This window comes from Muscardinus avellanarius (genome assembly GCF_963383645.1).
Source record: "Muscardinus avellanarius genome assembly, chromosome: 15".
Lineage (NCBI taxonomy): Eukaryota > Metazoa > Chordata > Mammalia > Rodentia > Gliridae > Muscardinus > Muscardinus avellanarius.
The window spans coordinates 81,192,536-81,212,304 of record NC_137801.1 but is presented as its reverse complement, the minus strand read 5'-3'; positions in this window follow the sequence as shown (position 1 = coordinate 81,212,304).

The window sequence follows — 19,769 nt, the reverse complement described above, 5'->3', positions numbered from 1 at the left end:
AACAGAGCTCAGGGCCACAGAGGAGACACACGCGCCCGAGGACGCGGCAGCAGCGCCATACTGCCGGCGGCAGCGGCGAACTCAACGGACGGCTACAGCAAGCCAGGTGAGCCGCTGCGGAACAGCCAGGCGGGATCTTTCGGCGCAGACAGCATTTAAAGCTCCCAGTGGCTGAGCTCAGCACACGCTGCAGGGATTCAGAGTGGAAATCAAAACCAGAGAAGAAAAAATACGCCAGCCTCATGGCCGAGGGCGTGGCAGAGGCGCCATATTGCCACCGGCGGCGGCAGCAGCAGTGAATTCACCGAGTCCAGTACAGCTACATCTGCGTACTCAAGAACAGTGAGTCAAATTGCGGGCCACAGAGGAGAAATCGCAGTATTGGGCCTCCTGGGACTTGACCCAGTGAGGGAGTGGTGGTGGCAGAGATATCACACCATAGGAGAACGTGCAACCTGGCACCCCCCATAGTTTAAAGCAGCCTCTATCGACTCCCTGGGTCGGAGACTCTGTGATACAACCCAGTAAAGGAGTAGTAGGGTCTGAGATAATACAGACTCGAGATCCAGAGCACCTTAAGTGAAGCCATAGTGACCCAAGGGAAGAACCCAGAGAAGGCACAAACCTCCGAAATCATGGGAAAGAGGAATAACACTGGAGTAATGAATGTGCACAACCCCACAACATCAGAACCTGATAAAACAGAAAATCAGAGATTTCTAGAAGATCAAATCAGGAAAATAACTGTAGAAATAATAGAGGTGCTTCGAAAAGAACTCAGAGAGAGCCAAAAAGAGATAAAGGATGCAATTAATGAAGTAAAGGCCTCAATTCAAAGCACAAACAACCGATTAGACCACATGGAGAACAGAATCTCGCTCTTAGAAGATGAGCAATCCAAAAATGAATGCATAGTTTCTAATCTAGAAAAAAATATCCAACAGCAGGAATCTGACATTGAAGAAATATGGGCCCATCTTAAGAGAGCTAACCTAAGAATAATTGGAATAGAGGAGGGAAAAGAAAGTGATACCAAAGGGATCAACAATCTCTTCAAGGAAGTAATAGCAGAAAATTTTCCAAATATAGAGCAAGAGGTTGATACACAGATCCAGGAAACTTATAGAACTCCCTTTAGACAGGATCGGAGAAGAGGATCCCCACGCCATATAATTGTCAAGATGACCAATGTGGAAGCCAAGCAGAGAATCTTAAAGGCAACAAAAACAAAGGGCCAACTGACATTCAGAGGCAAACCAATTAGAATCACTCCAGACTTCCCAAACCAAGTCATGAGAGCCAGAAGGGCTTGGAGTAACATATTCCAAACTCTGAAAGAAAACAACTTCCAGCCAAAAATTTCCTATCCAGCAAAACTTTCTATCAAATTAGATGGAGAAATAAGAAGCTTCCATGACAAACAGAAACTGAAGGAATTTATGTCTTCAAAACCAGCGCTAGAGAAAATACTCAAAGAGATTAACTACAAAGAAGAAATAGGTAACACTCACCAGAACCAGAGAAACAAGAGTTTCCATCCAACTGACAACTAAGATTGGTTATCTGTGGAGATTCATTATTTATGTTAGTCTTTTACCTATCTCTAAGTTGTATTGTTTGCCTTTGTTGTTGTTAATTTTTAGGATTTCTAGTTGGAATATTAATATACCTTCAGATATAGCATTTGGAAATATTTTATCCAATTCTATTAGTAACTTTTAACTCTGTTTACATTGTCTTTGGATATACAATATTTTCTTTTATTTTTTTAGGGAGTTTGTATATTCTTCTGTTGCCTGTGCCATTGAAATCATATCCAAGAAATCACTGCCAATTTCAATGTTGTGAGGTTTTATGACCCAGATTTTCTCCTAAAAGTTTATAGTCTTAAGATTTATATTTAGGTCTTTTATCTATTTTGAGTTAATACTTGTATATGGGATTAGGTAAAGGTCCAATTTTATTCTTTTCCATGTAATTATTATTTTTCAACAATATTTAGTTAAAAGATTATTATTTCCACCACCAAATGTTCGTGGAAACCTTGTCAAAAATAACTTGACAATATAGGGAAGAATTTAGCTCTAGGCTTGTATTTAACTCCAATGGTCTATATATCTGCCTTTAGAACAGTACTACACTGTTTCAATTATTGTAGCTTTATATGGTTTGAAATCAGAAAATATATATCTGCTAGCTTTGTTCTTTTTCAAGATCGTTTTGGGTATCTAGAATTCATATTCCATATTAGGATAGATTTTTTTTCTGAAAAATAAATATATAAATATATGATAGTTTCACCTAAAAAAACAGAAAAAAATATGCTCTAGTAAGAAAGAAAGCAAAAAGAAATATTGAAATGCTATCTTTAAATCATCAAACGCTTGGTATCAGACAAATGAAACTGTTATGTGAGATTATCATTTTTAATTTTGGATAAATTGCTATAATACTAGATGTCAACCACTAAGCCAAGCATGGGAAGGAGGGATGGGGAGAGAATGGGGTGGGGATCGGGTGGGGGCTGACTGGGCGATGTGTGCATGTATGTCTACAAAAGTTTGTATCCCACTATGATGTATGAATACAGTGCACCAATAAAAAAAAAATAAAAAAAAATAAAAAAAAATAAAAAAATTAAATTAGGAAAAAATAATGCCTGTTCATAGAACTGAAGAGACAACTTGCCTCTTTTTTTTTTTTTCTGAAAAGGGCCTGCAGGCTTTAACTAACCATATGTTGATTTGGAGGCAAAAATGGGTCGTGGATGCCAAAGAAAGCCAGGATGATTTTAGGCTGTATTAATGAGTCCAGTGTCCATTACAAGGGCCAACAATAGGCCCGCTGTTCGGTGTACTTGTTGAAGTGCAGCCCATCTGGGGCACTGTGACCAGCTCTGACAAGAGGCTTGCTGGGACATAGGACCTGGCGTCCTGGGCACCCTGGGAGATGTCAAATGCTAAGCAGATGCCAGGGCTGGAGGAGGTGGCAGCAGATGACATCCACAGTCCGACGTATGAAGGCTAGTTATGGGAGAGGCAGACACCAGTGGATGTGTGCTTCAAAACACAGAAACAAGAACCGAAGGAGGGAATTTTTAAAGGAAGATTTGAGGAAGGGGTGATGGAGAGAGAGCTAGCGAGTACAGGGATCCAGTTAGATAGATAGGAGGAATAAGTTTCAGTGTTCTATAGCATAGCATTGTAATCGCAGCTGTCAGCGATTATCTGTGTATCTCAAAATATCTACTAGAGATGTTTTTAGATGTTCACAACCCACAGTGTAACTGGCTGAGATGAGGGATATACCAAGGACATGTTATATACGCACCTCGAAATGTCACAAATAATACCCAAAAAACACGCATAATCACTATATATGCACTGAATGTTTTTTAATTTTTTAATTAATTAATTTATTTTTTAAATTGTTGCATTGTAGTCATATATCAATCACATTGGAGTACAAGACTCGAGAGGATATACAAGCACACATCATCCAATTAGCCCTCATCCAGCCCCCATCCCATTCCCTCCCACTCCCTCCATCCCATGCTTCTTTGGTAATTAACTTTGATACGTTTGTTTATGTACCTCCTGTGTTTTAAAGAGGCTCCATCTTCCACTATTCCATACCCTCTGATTGGTCACATTAGTTGCTTCACTATAGGGCCCTTTCTATAGCTCAACCTCTTCCTGTTGCCCCTTTCCTCCTAGTTATTGCTGATTAGGATAAGCATCTGATTTATATTTTCTGTGATATTTCTCTGTGCATGCTGCATTGCAAGTACCTATCCCACTCTTGACAGCCCCAGTAGTGGCCTGGCTACTCGGTGGACTGATCCAGATCTTGCTGGCTCAAGCAGCGGCCTTGCCTCATGGGAGGCCCCAGTTCTGGTCTCGCTGGCCCCCACACCGGCCTAACCCCTCAGCTGGCTTCTATCCTGACCTCGGAGGCCGCAGTAGTGGCCTTGCCTCATGGCAGGCTCCGATGCTGGCCATTGGCCCCGGCACCAGCCTAACCCCTTGGCAGGATTCCGATCCCGGCCTTGGAGGCCCCAGCACTGGCCGTACCTCATGGCAGGCTCCCATGCCGGCCGCACTGGCCCCAGCACCGGCCTAACCCCTCGGCAGGCTCTTATCCTGGCCTCAGATACCCAATAAACATACATAATCACTATATATGCACTGAATGTTTTTTTTTTTAATTTTAAAAAAAGAAAATTTCACTTCCACAAAAGCCATTAGAATAAAGGAAAGAACTCAGCCCCCCTCTGGCAACAAGGCAGATGGTAGAGGAGTTCCAGTACTATAACTTCAAAGTGTTTTGATGCCACAGACTCGTCTTCCCTTACAAGAAATATATGGGCATTTCTTCATATCCTCTGGGGATTAGTTCCAGGATCTCCCACAGATACCAAAACCTGGGAATGCTCAAGCCCCTTCTATAAATTGACATGGTATTTGCATAGTGTCTGAGCACATTATCCCACATACTTTAAATCATTTCCAGATTACTCATAATCCTAAAACAATGTCATTGATAAGAAAACAGCTGCTATGCTGTATTGTGGAGGGATTAGTGGTAAGGCAAAAAGTCTGTACGTGTTCAGTATAGATGCAATAAAAACAATTTCCAATCTGCAGTTGGTTGAATCTGCACATCTGAACCTGCAGATGAGAGATCTTAAAAATTGAGTGTCAGCAGAAACCTCTAAAGGTTGAGAGAATCGCCTCACCTTATAAAGATGAAATCACACACAGGTAACCTGTAGGGGTATGGTAGAGATTGGGACCCATCTCTCTCATTGCCAAGGCAGCGCCTTTACATGATAACATAGCTTTACAGTTTTTTTCTCAAGGAAAACAAACACTGTGTGTTCACCTCCCACGTACATACGGTATGTGAGCCGATTTGAGAATGAGCAAATTCTATCAACTTCCTAATATTTGCAAAATATGATGCCTGCCCATAAAATGTGAACAGAAATTATATTACCCCCTGATATTGGAGAGTTTGTGGTGTGTTTGGAAAGAATAGAAACTATATAAACTGGGCATGGTGGCACATGCCTATAATTCTCAGATTATAATCCTTTTTGGAAGGCTGAGACAGGAGGATCGCAGGTTTGGGACTATCCTTAGCAATTTAGTGAGACTCTCAGAAACCCAGTGAGACCCTGTTCCAAAATAAAAAATTAAAAAGGTTTAGGGATGTAGCTTGGAGGTAGAACACCTCTAGGTTCAATCCCCAGTAAAACACACACACACACACACACACACACACACACACACACACACACACACGCAGAAAGAGAGAAACTATATATAGTACTTCCTTCTCCCTTTTTTATGGTTATGGTTTCTGGCAGCCAACCTCAGTCTGACAATACAGTATATTACAATAAAACATTTTGAATGAAAGATACCACATTCGTATAAATTTTATTATGGCATGTTGTTAAAATTGTTCTCTTTTCCTGGGCATGGTGGCACGCACTTGCAACCCAGCATTTGAGAGGCTGAGACAGGAGGACCATGGTTCAAGGACAGCCTCAGCTACTTAGTGAGGCCCTTTGCAACTCAGTGAGACCCTGTTTCAAAACTAAGACTAAATAACAGGGTTGGAGGTGTAGCTCAGAGGTAGAATTTCCCTGAGTTCCATCCCCAGTACCGCCAAAGAAAAAATTGTTTTCTTTTATTATAGTTGTTTTCTTACTGTGCCCATTTTATCAATTAAACTTTAATATAGGTATGTATGTATAGAAAAAAACAGAATCTATGTATTGTTTGCTACCATTTGCATTTTCAGTCATTCATTGAGGGGTCTTGGAATATATTTTCTGTAGATAAGAGGATGACTGTACAGGTAGAAAAAAAATCCCATTGCAAGACAATGTATAAATCAAAGCATTGGTTTGGACCCTAAGTGCCCTAGGAATTTCAAGGAGGCAAGGCTGGCAGGAAGGAATAGGCGGAACTCTCAGTAAAATGCATCCAGTAGGTATGAGGGAGAAAAGCTTAGCACGACGTAAAGAGGCAGCCAGCAGTTAGGCCCCTTGGTAAATCGCGTCTTCACTAACCCTTATGTGGTACTGAGGCCAGAGACTGAGAAGACTCCTGGGTAAGTAACTTCACAGTGCGCTTGGCTGGGCAGGTGAACCCCACAGGAAATATTCACATCTACCTCTCCTTAGGAACCCCTCCCACATGATCCTGGCCAGGGGCGCTGAGGCTCCAGGGGCTGGACAACATGACATAACAGTATCTGCATTCAATAATGTCCAATTGAAGAAAAGAACTGGCATAGAAGACATAGCCGGCCATGCTAATGACAGGGGTACCTGCTGTGAAACGGGTCACTAGGGGACCTCATTGTTGTGTGACCACCAGAGCAGGTGCTCACCCAAGTCTAGATGGCTACACACTCAGTCTGCGTGGCGCAGCCTCTTGCTCCTGTGCTACAAACCTGCACCACGCTGATACTATAGGCAAGCTATACCACAACGGCGAGTGTTTGTGTTCAGTCAAAATATCAGGTGACAGGAAGTTTTGAAGCTCTGTTCTGATTTTATGGGATCACTGCCATACCCGGGACTCAGCATGGATGGAAAAGTCATTCATGGGGCGCACAACTATTCACTTCACCCAAACTCAATCAGGCCAGACTTAAGGGTTTGTGGTCTTCTGAAAAAGAATATCTGAAGGACTTTTTTGCAGGGCTTCGGAGATCCAAATTGACAGTCTTGACCATACCTCGCAAAAATGTGGAGCTGCTCAAGACGTGATATCCAGTTACCAGGCGCAGCCAAAAAAAGACCGGTTGTAAGCCATATTCAGCTAGAAAGAGATTGTTCTGTCAAGCTAAGTCAAGAATAATAACACAACCTGAAATTCAAGGCAAATTCAAATGACTGGCAGCAGCTATTAGATTCCCTCTTAGCCTGAGCTCTTCTCTTTTATTCTCATTATTTAGAATAGAAAATGGGACAGTATCATAAGAACTATACAAGCTACATCACTAATAGGAAATGATGCTTCTCTTACATGCAACAACGCATTGTTTACATACATCTCTACATGCGATGATGTCTGATTAAAGAAAGATACAGCCATGCTTTACATTTTCATTGTTGTTGTTGTTATTTTTCCAGAGAAAACTGCAAATGTCCACAATCCTGCTTCATAAAGTCATCGTAGGAAGCACAGCTCTGTGTAAACATTCCAGTCCATTCTCAGAACAGCCCATCCTGGGTGTCTATAAAATAGCTGTGAGCTAAGAGGAAATTCTTGCAAATAAATTAAACAATGCCAGGTGTTCAAATGAGGACCTTTCCCTTAGACACAGCTGCCCAGGAGAGCCTGGGTATTATTTTCCCAGATGAAGGCGGTGTTTTAAATCAGAGGGAAAAAAATTATTTTAATCAAAGTCTTTTCTCTCTCCTGACCCCACTTGGCTCTTCACTGGTTCCTGGAATTAGGGACTGGGGAGGCTGTATTTTAGACACCCTTGAAATGACACTTTTCTTCTTGTTTCAAAGCACTTGTTTGTATTTATCACGAAACAACACAGTGGTGGTTTATTCAGTGACAATCAAATTGCAGTTTCCAAAGGGTCCTGATTCCAGGGAAAGAGAGCGCTATTGTTGTCCCCGTCCATGTGCCTGCATGCTTGGAGGGGAGATTAATGACTCTGGAGACTGACATTTCTGGAACCCCTTTGAGAAAGGGACCATTTCCTGGCTTTTGTTTTGTTTTGTCTTGTTTCTGCTGATCAGAAAACTCTGGCATGAGATTTCTGTACTGCAAATGAAAAACACTGTTTCTAGCTCTGGGAATGCTATTTCACCAAGCCAGGGGTGGTGGGTAATCCAAGAAGCCAAAGAGAGAAACCTTTGCCCACTTAAGTGTGTGCTGAAATGAGGTACCATCCCCTTGATGATTCCCGGAGTACCCGAAGACATCCCGCCGGTTCATGCTCAAGGACCACAGGCAAACTCCGTGTCCTTTAGTGCTGGGACTGAGCTACAGCATGAGGCACGAGCGGGAGAGAGGAGAGCCAGGCAAGGGGTTAAGGCAGCTGTGCCTGAATGAAAAATTCACTAGACTTGGCGTCAGAAAACCTGAGTGCAAATCAGCGCCTGGTACTCAGCAGATGTTTAATTCACACAAAATAATGTCAACAAAGACGGCACAAAACTCATAGTTTTAGAGAAAAACAAATGAAATGCCAAACAGGATGACTGGTATAGGAGTCAGCTTCCTTCCTAGTAGATTTTTTTCTTCTTCTTCTTCAGTGTTTTCCCCAGTTTTGAATCCTCAGCACTGACCCTCCACAGCTAGCGTCCTCTCTCTCTCTCTCTCTCTCTCTCTCTCTCTCTCTCTCTCTCTCTCTCTCTCTCTCTCTCACACACACACACACACACACACACACACACACACACACACACACACATCAGGCTCACCAGAGTGTGTGTTTTTGCAGCTGCTTGTCTGGTCTGTTTGGTTCCATCGGGAGTAAACCTGTATTCAAAGCTGGGCTCTGCCATCTTCCAGCTGTGCGGCTCAGGATGGCTCTCAGCCTTCTTTGCTAAAACGTGGATAACGAACACCTCCCAGACAGAACTAGGAGCCATTGAAATAAAGTGGAAAATGCTTTCTACCTACGACGTGTTGGGCACATGAAAGGAAATTATGCAGTGTGGGAATACAAGGCGGGGGAGAAAGGACTCGTCTATGCTGCTGAGCACAGAGAAAGTGCACATTTTATTCATGCCTAGGGAGAGATGAGCCAAGGGGTGAGACCCCTGCCCAACTCTCCCTGGATCTTTATTCTGTTGGTAGTGGTTCATCATTCAAGCCCAGTTTTGCTTGCAGGGCCTGGTGGATGCAGGTTGTAGCACAAACAAAGCCACTGCAAAGAGAGATTCCTCCAGGATACTAAACAAGGCTTCTGACCCCCACGTCTAAGGAGACCCTAAAGGAATCTGAGCTAAGGGACCCTGGCTGCCTCTTCTTCCCTCTCAGTCTAACTGGGGCCTCTCACTCCCCACTTTCATTCTCACCTGCTCTGGCAGAAGCCCTGACATCACAGCCAAGTCCCAGCAGAGTCTCTTTTGGAAGCAGAAAGCCCAACACAGGCTGTTAGCATCCTTAGTCGCCTGTACCAGTGAGCACACTTGACATCCATCAGCTTCTTTGGGAACCTGCTCCTTAGCAGGTGTCTTGGTGGGGGAACGGGAGACACCAACAGAATTCGTTCTGAAAGCAAAACTCTGTGGTCACAGCCTCATTCAAAGACGTTGTCTTTGAATCAGGGAGCTTTTGACCGTTTCTCAACTTTCTGGTCCACATCGCAGTCTTGTCTGCCTGCCACCCCCACAGGATGTCATTGCTGTCAAGTGAGAGATGTGATTGTGCCCCGGAGCCTGCGAGGTGCTAGGCAGATGGCCCCTGCTGCTCTGAGTGCCTCACGATGCCAGGTTTCCCGGCTGGTCTCCGGCTCTAGACGATCAGTTCCTGGAAGGCAGAGTGGGGGTGGAGGATGCTTATGCATCTTTTGGTTTCCATTTCCTAGCACATGCCTGCTTCAGAGGAATAAATAATGAATGAATAAGTGGTGGGAAACACGACTGAACGAGGGCTGCTGACATAGAGTAGAGAGAATGCAAACAGCTAGCAAGCTAAAGCCCTCGCCAATCCAAAAGTCAGGGGGCATCGCAGCAGTCTCAGTAAGCATCTGAGGCTGGCCATGAACCTGTGATCCTCTGTCTCAGCCTCCCAATTTTGGAATTACAAGTGTGTGCCACCATGTTATTTTTTTAAAGACTTCACCAGATTCCCCTCACATAGTTCAGACACTTGTTTTCTTTTCTGCTGTTGTTGTTTTTAGCTTTTCTTGGCTCATATTAATTATACAGAATGGTGAGTGCCATAACTATGCATGCATAGAATTTTATCAATTTCATTCCCAGTATCTCCCCTGAGCCCTCCTCTGGCCCCATTCCTTTACCCTAACAGTTTCTCTTCTTCTTATATTAGATGGGATTTTCACAAAGCATTTCTTCTTTCATATCAGTTTCTCTCTGTGGTCTTGGAGAAGGTGTTTCTCTCCTGCACAAAGGATGAGAGAGAATCTGCTGAACTAGTAAAGTACCTACCTGAAGACTCCCTTGGACTGGATGCAGTTGCCTGTCGCCAGGCTCCTAGCACACCTGCTCCGTCCTGTGACACCAGCACTGCCGGCTCCTTTGCTCTCATTTCAGGTGTGTCAGGAAGTGTTCTGCATGGAGTTGTGTCTTCTGTGCTGTGATGTCGGCACCAGATATGCAAACAGATCCATGGCACCACAGATGAATCCTGTACTTTTAAGCTGAGCTCTTCAGCGCTGTGGTGGACTCTAACATCTCCCCATGCCTGTGAGATCATTAATCTCTAGGGCACAGTTGATGAATTAAAAACTGCTTTTTCAGATGCACCAGAGAGGACTCCACAGCCCTGCTAAAATAAGTACTGGCAGAGATCCATTTCGTCTGCTTAGAAGGACCAGGCCACGGTGGAAAACATTATGATCTATCTGGAGAGAGCGTGGCTTTCATTTATTTTAGGCCCTTAGCTATTTATCTTCAGGTCTCGTCCAGGTCCCATGGAGAGACTGGTATCTAATCAATAAAAAAAACAATTACTTGCGGGGAGGAATCCTCATGTTGGTCCTGGACTCAGTCTCTCTATGTTCTATTTGCCTGTTGGAAACACTCTCAAGGGTTTATCATTGTAAAATAGGAAAGGAAACCTGTTGTTCATGCCATGCAAATGTATTCAACTGATATAGTGTGAAGATTCTGAAAGCATCAAGCATCCCAGAAGGGCAGACATAAAATCCTTCACAGTGGCTCTTGGTCATTAGCGGGCAAGGGTATCACACGTGGAGGGGGTTGTAGAATCGCAGTGTGCCAGTCCCCATCCCTTGGGTTTCTGGTTCAGTAGATCTGGGGCAGTGCTGACAATCTGCATTCCTAACAAGTTCCCAGGTTTGGGACAGTGCTTTAAGTATCCCAGTCCTAGGGATGGAGATGCAGGTAAGTGATGGAGAATGTGCCTAAGCATGTGCCTTGGGTTTCCATCATAAGAAGAAAGAAAGAGTGCAGGGCATGGTGGCGCATGCTTGTGATCCACAAGGTGTGAGACAGGAGGATGGCGCAGGTGTTGGCTTAAGAGACCCCGTTTCCAAATAAAAATATAAAAAAATAGGTCTGGGAGTGTAGCCCGGAGGTAGAAGGGCTTCCAGGAACCCCAGTACCAAACAAAAAAGAAAAAAAAAAGAAGAAAGATAAAAAAGGAAGAGAAAAGAAAAGAAAGAGAGAAAATGCCACAAGTCTAGTGGGTTTAGAAGTATTAGCGCTGGTTCATCATGGCTCGAAATCCCTGCTCTTCTTCCTCCTATAGGAGTTGCCTTGGTAACCCTCCTTACTCAACTCCCTCCCCTATAAAGTAAGGAAAATTACCCACTTGCTTCATAGGATTGTTGTGAGACTTCAGTGAGAAGTTGCAAGTAAAACGTGGCACCAACCATGTGTTTTGAGCTCAGCCCCTTGCCTACCATTCTGATGACTAGTTAGAGAGCTGGAAATGTAACCATTTCTGTTGTCCACAGTGGGGTTCAAGTACTGCTCAGGATTTTATGCTTGGGAAGCTAGTGGGAAGGAGTCAGTGTGAGGATGTCCCATTGTGAGGCTGAGCAGAGCCGATGAGATGCCTGGCGGGGTGATCATGGCAGGGAAGATGGAATCCTCCAGGAGTCCAAGGGCAGAACTAGGTGTTGGCAAAGGACCATCACCTTTGGACCATCACCCAGCCTCAGTGCTGACCAGTTTTGAGACATTTGCTTTTCTTAACATCTCTAAGTTCCAATTTCCTAGAAGAGGAAATTGAATTAGTGACCTTTTGTGCCTCAGAAGTTTTAAGTATCAGACATGGAGAGTCTCTGGCTTGACATTCTGAAAAAGGTTGGGACATGAGCAATTCCTGAAAGATGGGTCAGGGCACTGGGGGCGGACAGAGGATGTGTCCCAGGGTGGGGAGAGGAAAAAGCACAAAAGAAGAGATGGCAGAAAAGGAAATGTCATAATTTGCACAGTCAAATATCCAGGAAAAGAGCCAGGTGTGGTGGCACACACTTGTAATTCCAGCATTTGGGAGGCTGAGACAGGAGGATCCGGGTTTGTGGATAGCCTCAGTTACTTAGTGAGGCCCTTTGCAACTCAGTGAGACCCTGTTTCAAAATAAAGAATAAAAAATAGGACTGGGTGTGTAGCTCAGAGGTAGAATGTCCCTGGGTTCCATCCCCAGTACTCCCCCCCACCAAAAAAAAATAAAAAAATCCAGGAGCCAGGCGTGGCGCATCCCCGCGCTTGGGAGAAGAAGATAGGAGGATCGTACAGGTTTAAAGCCAGCCTCTCTGGCTTAAAAGACCCTGTTTCCAAATATATATATATATATATATATATATATATATATATATATATATATATGCATCTGGGAGTGTATCCCGGTGGTAGAAGGGTTTCCAGGAAATCAGTACCACCAAAAAAAAAAAAAAATTCTAGGAAGGACCATGTTATCTTGGCTCAAGTTTAAATGGAACTGAATTCCACAGATGTATCTAAGTTTGGTAGGTGCAGCTAAACTCAGGAAAATTTGAAGCACACAAAGTAATCGACCTGGAAAACAAGAGGGGGCATGAGGGTTGTACATCAGGGACAATGTCACCAAGAGGGCTATTTTGGTACCAAAGAACCTAGGTGTTGGTGGCCATGGGTGGCCATGTGCTCTCTGCAGAGCCTACTCCTTCCCAGGAGTCCCAGGGAATTTTGTTAAATGAGTGTTCAGAAACATAGCCTGTCTTGAAAGACAGGTTAGTTTTTTGAAAAATATTTCTATGATGGCTTCTGTCTTCCTCTGTCTTTGAAGAAGAGCAGGGTTTGCAACATAAAGTACTAACATAGACACACACACACACACACACACACACACACACACACACGCACACACACCAATTTCCAGTGGATTGTTTTCTAATGAATTTTACCTTCTAGTCTTACAAAGAAAGTCCTGGGTAGGTGTAATTAAAAGATCTTTGGGAAAGAAAAAGGGCTTAAAAAGGTCTCCTTTTTCTAATGCCTTGGAAGTGTGGGAAGGGGTCCCCAGTGGGCAGGTGGACAGAGGACTGGGATAAAAAAGGCAGCTAGCAGAGGTCACTGATGGGCATAAGGACGGCAGGGGTAAGGAAACCAGAACTTCAGGTAAAAGGAGATGTCTGGGCAGATGGGGAGAGGTTCATTTCCTGAACCCTATATGATGACAGCTCACTCTGGACTGACTCTGCTTGAGATCAACAGTGCATCTTTCATAGGATCCTCAAAATGGCCCGCTAGGGAACAGCAGCCATGGTCTTGAGCCATGGAGATGAGCAATTCCTGAAAGGGCCTCAGTCTTGAACCACCAAACTGCACCTTGAGTTCTTTGAGGTAGAACATCATGGGCTGGACACCAGTGGGTGGGCACTGCCAGCAGTGAAGAGAGAAATACTCCAGCTTTCGACCCCTCTCCTTCCCTCTCAGCCCGTAGAGAAGAGGAGCCTACTGCAAGTGATCTTAGTGATGAGTGTTTATAATCAAGATCATATCAAGGGGAAGCATTTTCTACTGATTCATTTATTTAGAGACTTTTTTTTTCCATGTACAGCAAAGGGCCTGGTCAGGGGAGCCCACTAGAATCTCAAGCTGGTGTTAAAACATTCAGTGTGTGATATGAGACCAGGTGTGGGAGGGGTGGGCAGTGGAGTGAAAGTACAGGAGCGCCGTGTCCAGGTCAGTGTCCACCTGTAGTAGACGCATCATTGAGGCGATTATGATTGCTTGATAAGAAGCTCTCCTAATGGGTACCATGGAGGAGGACTCAATTGTTACCACTGGGTTAGCCTTCACCAGGGGATTAGATGCAGGAAGAATGAAAGTCCACCGGGAAAGGAGGTGATAAAATATGAGGCCATATGGGTGCAGCCCTGCCCCTTGCTGTGGCTTTTTGAACTTCATTTCAGGCCTGCAAAAACTCCAGTGATCACCCTCCCAGCATTAGGCTTTGTAACCAGCCTGCTTTCCCTTTCTGAAAGGTGTGTGTGTGTGTGTGTGTGTGTGTGTGTGTGTGTGTGTGTGTGTATGTATGTGCACACTTGTGCACATGCATATCTGCTTCTATTATAATTACCAACATTATCTATCATCTGCCATCTATATTTCTTTCATCTATTCTTGCCATCTATCATTTCTCTACCATCTACATGTCTATTAGCTAGCTCTATCATATTTCTATTTCTCATCTTTGTATCTCTTTATACATCATCTGTTATCTATCTAGCGATCTACATATCATCAACCTATCATCTATCTATGTATCATCCATCTATCTATCTATAGCAAGGACCCTCATCTTTCATCTCCACTCCTATTTCTTCTAGAGCACCAATTCCTACATTTACAAACACTTTTTACCAATTTTCAGAAGCAATTCCATCACTAAGCATTCTAGACCAAATCTTCTTAATCATTCTCTTCTAAAATGTCCACCAAACTCCTGTTCCATTCCACTTTCTAGTGTCTGGAACAGATGTTCTCCACTTCCCTCCTGGAATGGTCTCCAGCATCCCCAGGCCTCTGGCACTCTCCACTGTCCCCTAGAAGGCCAGATCTCCAACCTCTGTTTCCTTGGTGGAAGCATGGTATTCTCATTCTTGCTAACTGTCTTCCATTCCTGAATGAGTAGATGAAACAACATAGCCTATCTGTCTACCAGTAGGAAGCCCATCCTGACTCCCAGCTCTCATCACCTAAATTCTCTCACACCCCCTGCACTTGACCACTTCTTGGCCGGCACCTTGGTTTCTCATCTCATTTCCTCTGCTCAGCCATCTCCTGTCCACCTTATGATCCCAGACCCAGCACCCAGCCCCACCAGCCCCTTGCCTTATGCTGTCCTGTTCCGTCTCCACAATGCCTGGGTGAGCAAGCTGTCCTGTGCAGCTTCTTGCATGTACAACAGCATCCAGGTAGACACACAACTTACCATCCTCCTCCATGCGTAATTTACGTGGGCCTACGTTTTACCTCTGCTATACTTTCTAGGAGCTGGCACGAACATGAAAATGAATAACAATAAGAATAATATAATAGCTGAGTAAAGAAATGGTGGCACACCAGACAAAGGAATGCTATTTGGTGCTAAGAAGAAATGAGCTATGGAGCCATGACAAAAAATGGAGGAAATTTCAATGCATATTACTCTGTGAAAAAAAGGCAATCTGAAAGGGGCTACATGCTGTAGGATTCCAACCATATGACATCCTGGAAAAGGCAAAATTATGGAAACAGTATAAAGATTAGTGGTTTCAAGAAGCAAAGGAAAAGGAAGGAAGAAATACAGGAAGCCCAGGGAATTTTTAGGGCAGTGAAACTACTTTATAGGACACCAGATGGTGGCTACATGTTGTTCAATACAGTTGTTCAAACCTACAGAATGTACCACACCAAGAGTGACCACTGATGTAAACTCTGGACCCTGGGTGCCAACGACGTGTCAATGCGAGGTCATCATTTGTGATGGAGGCACCACTCAGGATGGGGAATATTGATAACGGAGGAGTCTGTGCCTCTGCGGAATCTGTATCTCTCAGTCCGTTCTGCTCTGAATTCTCTATGGTCCTCCTATTCATCCTTTCCTTTGTCACCCCTGATAAACACTGGTCTTGTTTCAACTACTCCAAAAAAATGTCTCTTCAAATATTAATAATTACAGATCAGCTAACATGTCTAGAAGACCTTTCTCTGTCCTCCTCCATAGCACACTCCCTGTGCTATCTCATTCCTAACAATTCTCTGATCCTACTTTACAAATGTGGAAAATGGGAGTCAGCAAGTTTTCGAAACTTGTTCGAGGTCACAGAAAAAGCACACACTGGTTCCTCAGGCTCCAAAAAGAAAAAAAAAAAATGGCTTTCTTTCCAAATCGGGGCCAAGCTTGTGTTCTCGGAAGATGCTGAGAGGGTCCGCCTCCGCTCTGTGTGCCTGACGTGTGGCTGACTGTCCATGTCCACGTGCATGCAGCTGAGCTTTGTTACAGAAAACTGGAAGTATCTGCTTCTTACCATCTATAAACAGTGAGTCACCAACAGCGGCATGAAGGGAATATGGTCACCAGGCAGTTGGTAAACAAGTATGCCCTCCCGCTGCGGCTGCGATTCCTATTGAGCAGAGGGCTAGAATTTTCTATTCCCGCCAGACCTAACCTGTATTTTCTTGTGCTGTCTGCTTCTCCTCAGTTGTTTACAATAAAATGACTTCTTAGATATAATTTAGCCCACTCCTGATTATTTTTGAGCTGTCTTTTCTCTCTGGTACTTTAAATTTTCTTTCCAGTTTTTCTGAAAAGTTATTTTCCAGCTTTTCAGTGATTAAAATGTGGCCTCTAAAATCTATTAACCTCATTCATTCTTTTGGTTTCGCTGCCAGGAGTGTTAGATGGAGGTTTAGATGCCTCCTGGCAGGGCTTCCCGAACCCAGCATGGATGGACTTTGGGGTCTATCTGGTATGAGTGTCTTAATCTCAATGGGGACCCAAGGCCTCAGGAAGGTTTTACTCTCAGTCTGTGTTCATTTTCCTAAACAATTTCTGAATCTGTCCCAACTTTTCTCACTCTCCACCTTACAGCCCAGGGCCTGCCACCCCCCCCACCTGCCTCAACCTGTTTCTCTTGAGACTGGACATTTCAATCTCCTTCTCATAGAGAAATGAGGTCTCATCAGGACTAACTCAGCTGGAGAGGAACTGAAGTTCTTTGCAGACGAGTGAATTAAGCAGTGGAAATGGCCGTGGCTGCCTGTCTGAAGTACTTACTCCAGTTCTTCCTGTCCACCACACACCCCAAAAAAGGAAGTTCATTCTAATAGGGGAGAGGAAGTTTCTAGAAAGTATCCACCCACGAAGCATGGTTGAAAGATACTTTTTTTTTTGAAAAAGAAAGCAACAACAGTGAGACAATCTCTAAGGGTGAGGGGTGAACCTACCACAGCCCAGAGACCCAAAAGAACAGATGAGCAGAGGACAGGTGCTGCCTCCATGGGGAGGACTATGAGGGATTCTGTATTTTTCCATCTTGTATTACTATAACAGAACATCAGAGGCTGGGAACTTTATAAGTAATGAAGTGCATTTGGTTCACAAGTTTGATGGGCAGGTTGTTATAAAACAAGGCTACCCCATGCTTTTGGTCCCTTGAATGCTTCACAGCATCTTGGATAATGCAGAAAGGGCAACAGCTATGTGCACAGGGGAAAATGTGTGGGGTGACCTTGCTTTCATGACACTTGCCCTCACAAGTAGTAATTCCTTCCTGCAACATGCAGCCTATTCCATAAGACCAGCAGTAATCTCTTCACTGGGTTAGAGTACTTCTTTCTTTCTTTCTTTCTTTCTTTCTTTCTTTCTTTCTTTCTTTCCTTCTTTCCTTTCTTTCTTCCTTTCTCCTCCTCCTCCTCCTCCTCCTCCTCTCCTCCTTCTTCTTCTTCTTCTTCTTCTTCTTCTTCTTCTTCTTCTTCTTCTTCTTCTTCTTCTTCTCCTCCTCCTCCTCCTCCTCCTCCTCCTCCTCCTCCTTCTCCTCCCTTCTCCTCCTCCTCCTCCTCCTCCTCTTCCTCTTCCTCCTCCTCCTTTTTCTCCTCCTCCTCCTCCTCCTTTTTCTCCTCCTCCTCCTCCTCCTTTTTCTCCTCCTCCTCCTCCTCCTTTTTCTCCTCCTCCTCCTCCTCCTCCTTTTTCCCCTCCTCCTCCTCCTCCTCCTTTTTCCCCTCCTCCTCCTCCTTTTTCTCCTCCTCCTCCTCCTCCTTTTTCTCCTCCCCTCCTCCTTTTTTACAGTACTGGGGATTGAACCCAGGGGCATTCTATCTCCAAGTTATACCTCTAGCCATATTTTATTTTTATTTTGAAACAGGGTCTCACTAGGTGGCTGGGAGTCTCACTGCTTCCTGAGGCTGTTCTTGAACCTGAGATCTTCCTGTCTCAGCCTCCCAAGTATTGAGATTACAGGCATGCGCCTCCACACTTCCTCTTCTCTTCTTTTCTCTTCCCTTTGAGGGTCAAACCCAGGGCCTCATGCATGCTGGGCAAGCACTCTACCACTGAGCCAAGCCCCATCCTCAAATGCCCACTCTTAAAGGTCCCCACAGCACACTAAGGACTAAGCATCATCCAAACCACAGATCTCTAGTTCCCAGGAGCATCGTGGTTTAGGTGAATCTGAAGAAATTGTCTGCTTCCCTACAGGAAGCCTGAGTTCTCCTTGAGAAGATCCTGGAAGAGGCTGCTCGTCCATTTGAGATGAGACGCACTGTGGGTTGGATTCTCCACTGGTCATTTTCCCAGCATATGGAGTGTGGGGTCCCCTTTGATCCTATCTCACTGTGAATCTCTTTATAGAAGATGCATGGTCTCTTAAAGGCCTCCTTTGCCCTTATCACACTGTTAGCACCAAAGGTTTTCCATGTGTCTACTGCCTTCCATGGCCTCCCTCCTACAAACCCACCAGCGTAGAGATCCCACTGTGCCCCTGCCTCCTGCTGTACGGGCAATCCCCTCACCCTCTTTTTCTAGGTTTCAACTGTTTGGAGATGCACATCGTAGAACTAAGTATTGTAGGAAGCCTCATGATCCATTAAATAGGGCATTACAAATTCATGATTCATATCTACTGAATTACCTTTAAATACTATTTTCCTTAAGAGAAGGTGTGCACTTCCGAATCACATCTAAAGGATGAGTTGAAGATAACAGTTGTGATTATGGGACTTTGGAAGAGTGTTCTGCAAATGGGTGTTTTTTTTTTTTTTTTTTTCCCCTCAGAAGTCAAAGTAGTGTGTGGATTATGGTTTGGATCTGAAATATCCCAAACGGCTTTTGAGCTAAAAGTTTGGCCACCAGCCGGTGGAGGTGGTGGGACCTTTTAAAGGTGAGGCCGAGTGGAGAAAGTAAATGGCCAATTGGTTGCATCATACAATTGAGCACATGCCCTTGAAAAGGATGCTGGATGCTGGCCCTTTTCTATTCTCGCTTTGCTTCCTGATTACCAAGAGGTGTGCAGTTTCTTCCAACACGAGCTCCCTGCCATGATACTCTGTGCCACGGGCCCAAGGCACCAGGGCCAAGTGACTATAGACTGAAATCTCGAAAACTAGAAGCCGAAGCAAATGTTTCCTCTTTATAAGTTGTTGTTTTGTCAGGTATTTTATCATAGCAACAGAAATCTAACACAGTGCACATGAGCATGTGTAATACACGTGGTTGGCTAGTAGGTAAGTAGAAGATTAGTCTGACAGCCTCCTGGGAGACTGCTGTCTGTAACTGAGGGCAGATTCCATGCAGGAACTCGAGACTCTCTCCTGCTAAAAACCTGAAATAGCCTAAGGCCTGGAAAGATAAGCTGTTCACGTTGACTGTGCTCTTGGGGTGACCAATTGCATGGAAGCAGATGTGATTTTTGTGACTCTGACAAGATGACCTCCTTAAGATAATCTGCAGGAAAATGAAGTGATTTAAAAAGAAGCAACAAAGATGTTCTAAGTTTTTGACTTCCCTCCCAAAATAATGGTAAACTCACTCTCTCTCTCTCTCTCCCTCTCTCTCTCTCTCCCTCTCTCCCTCTTTCTCTCTCTCAATAAATTTTTAGCTGGT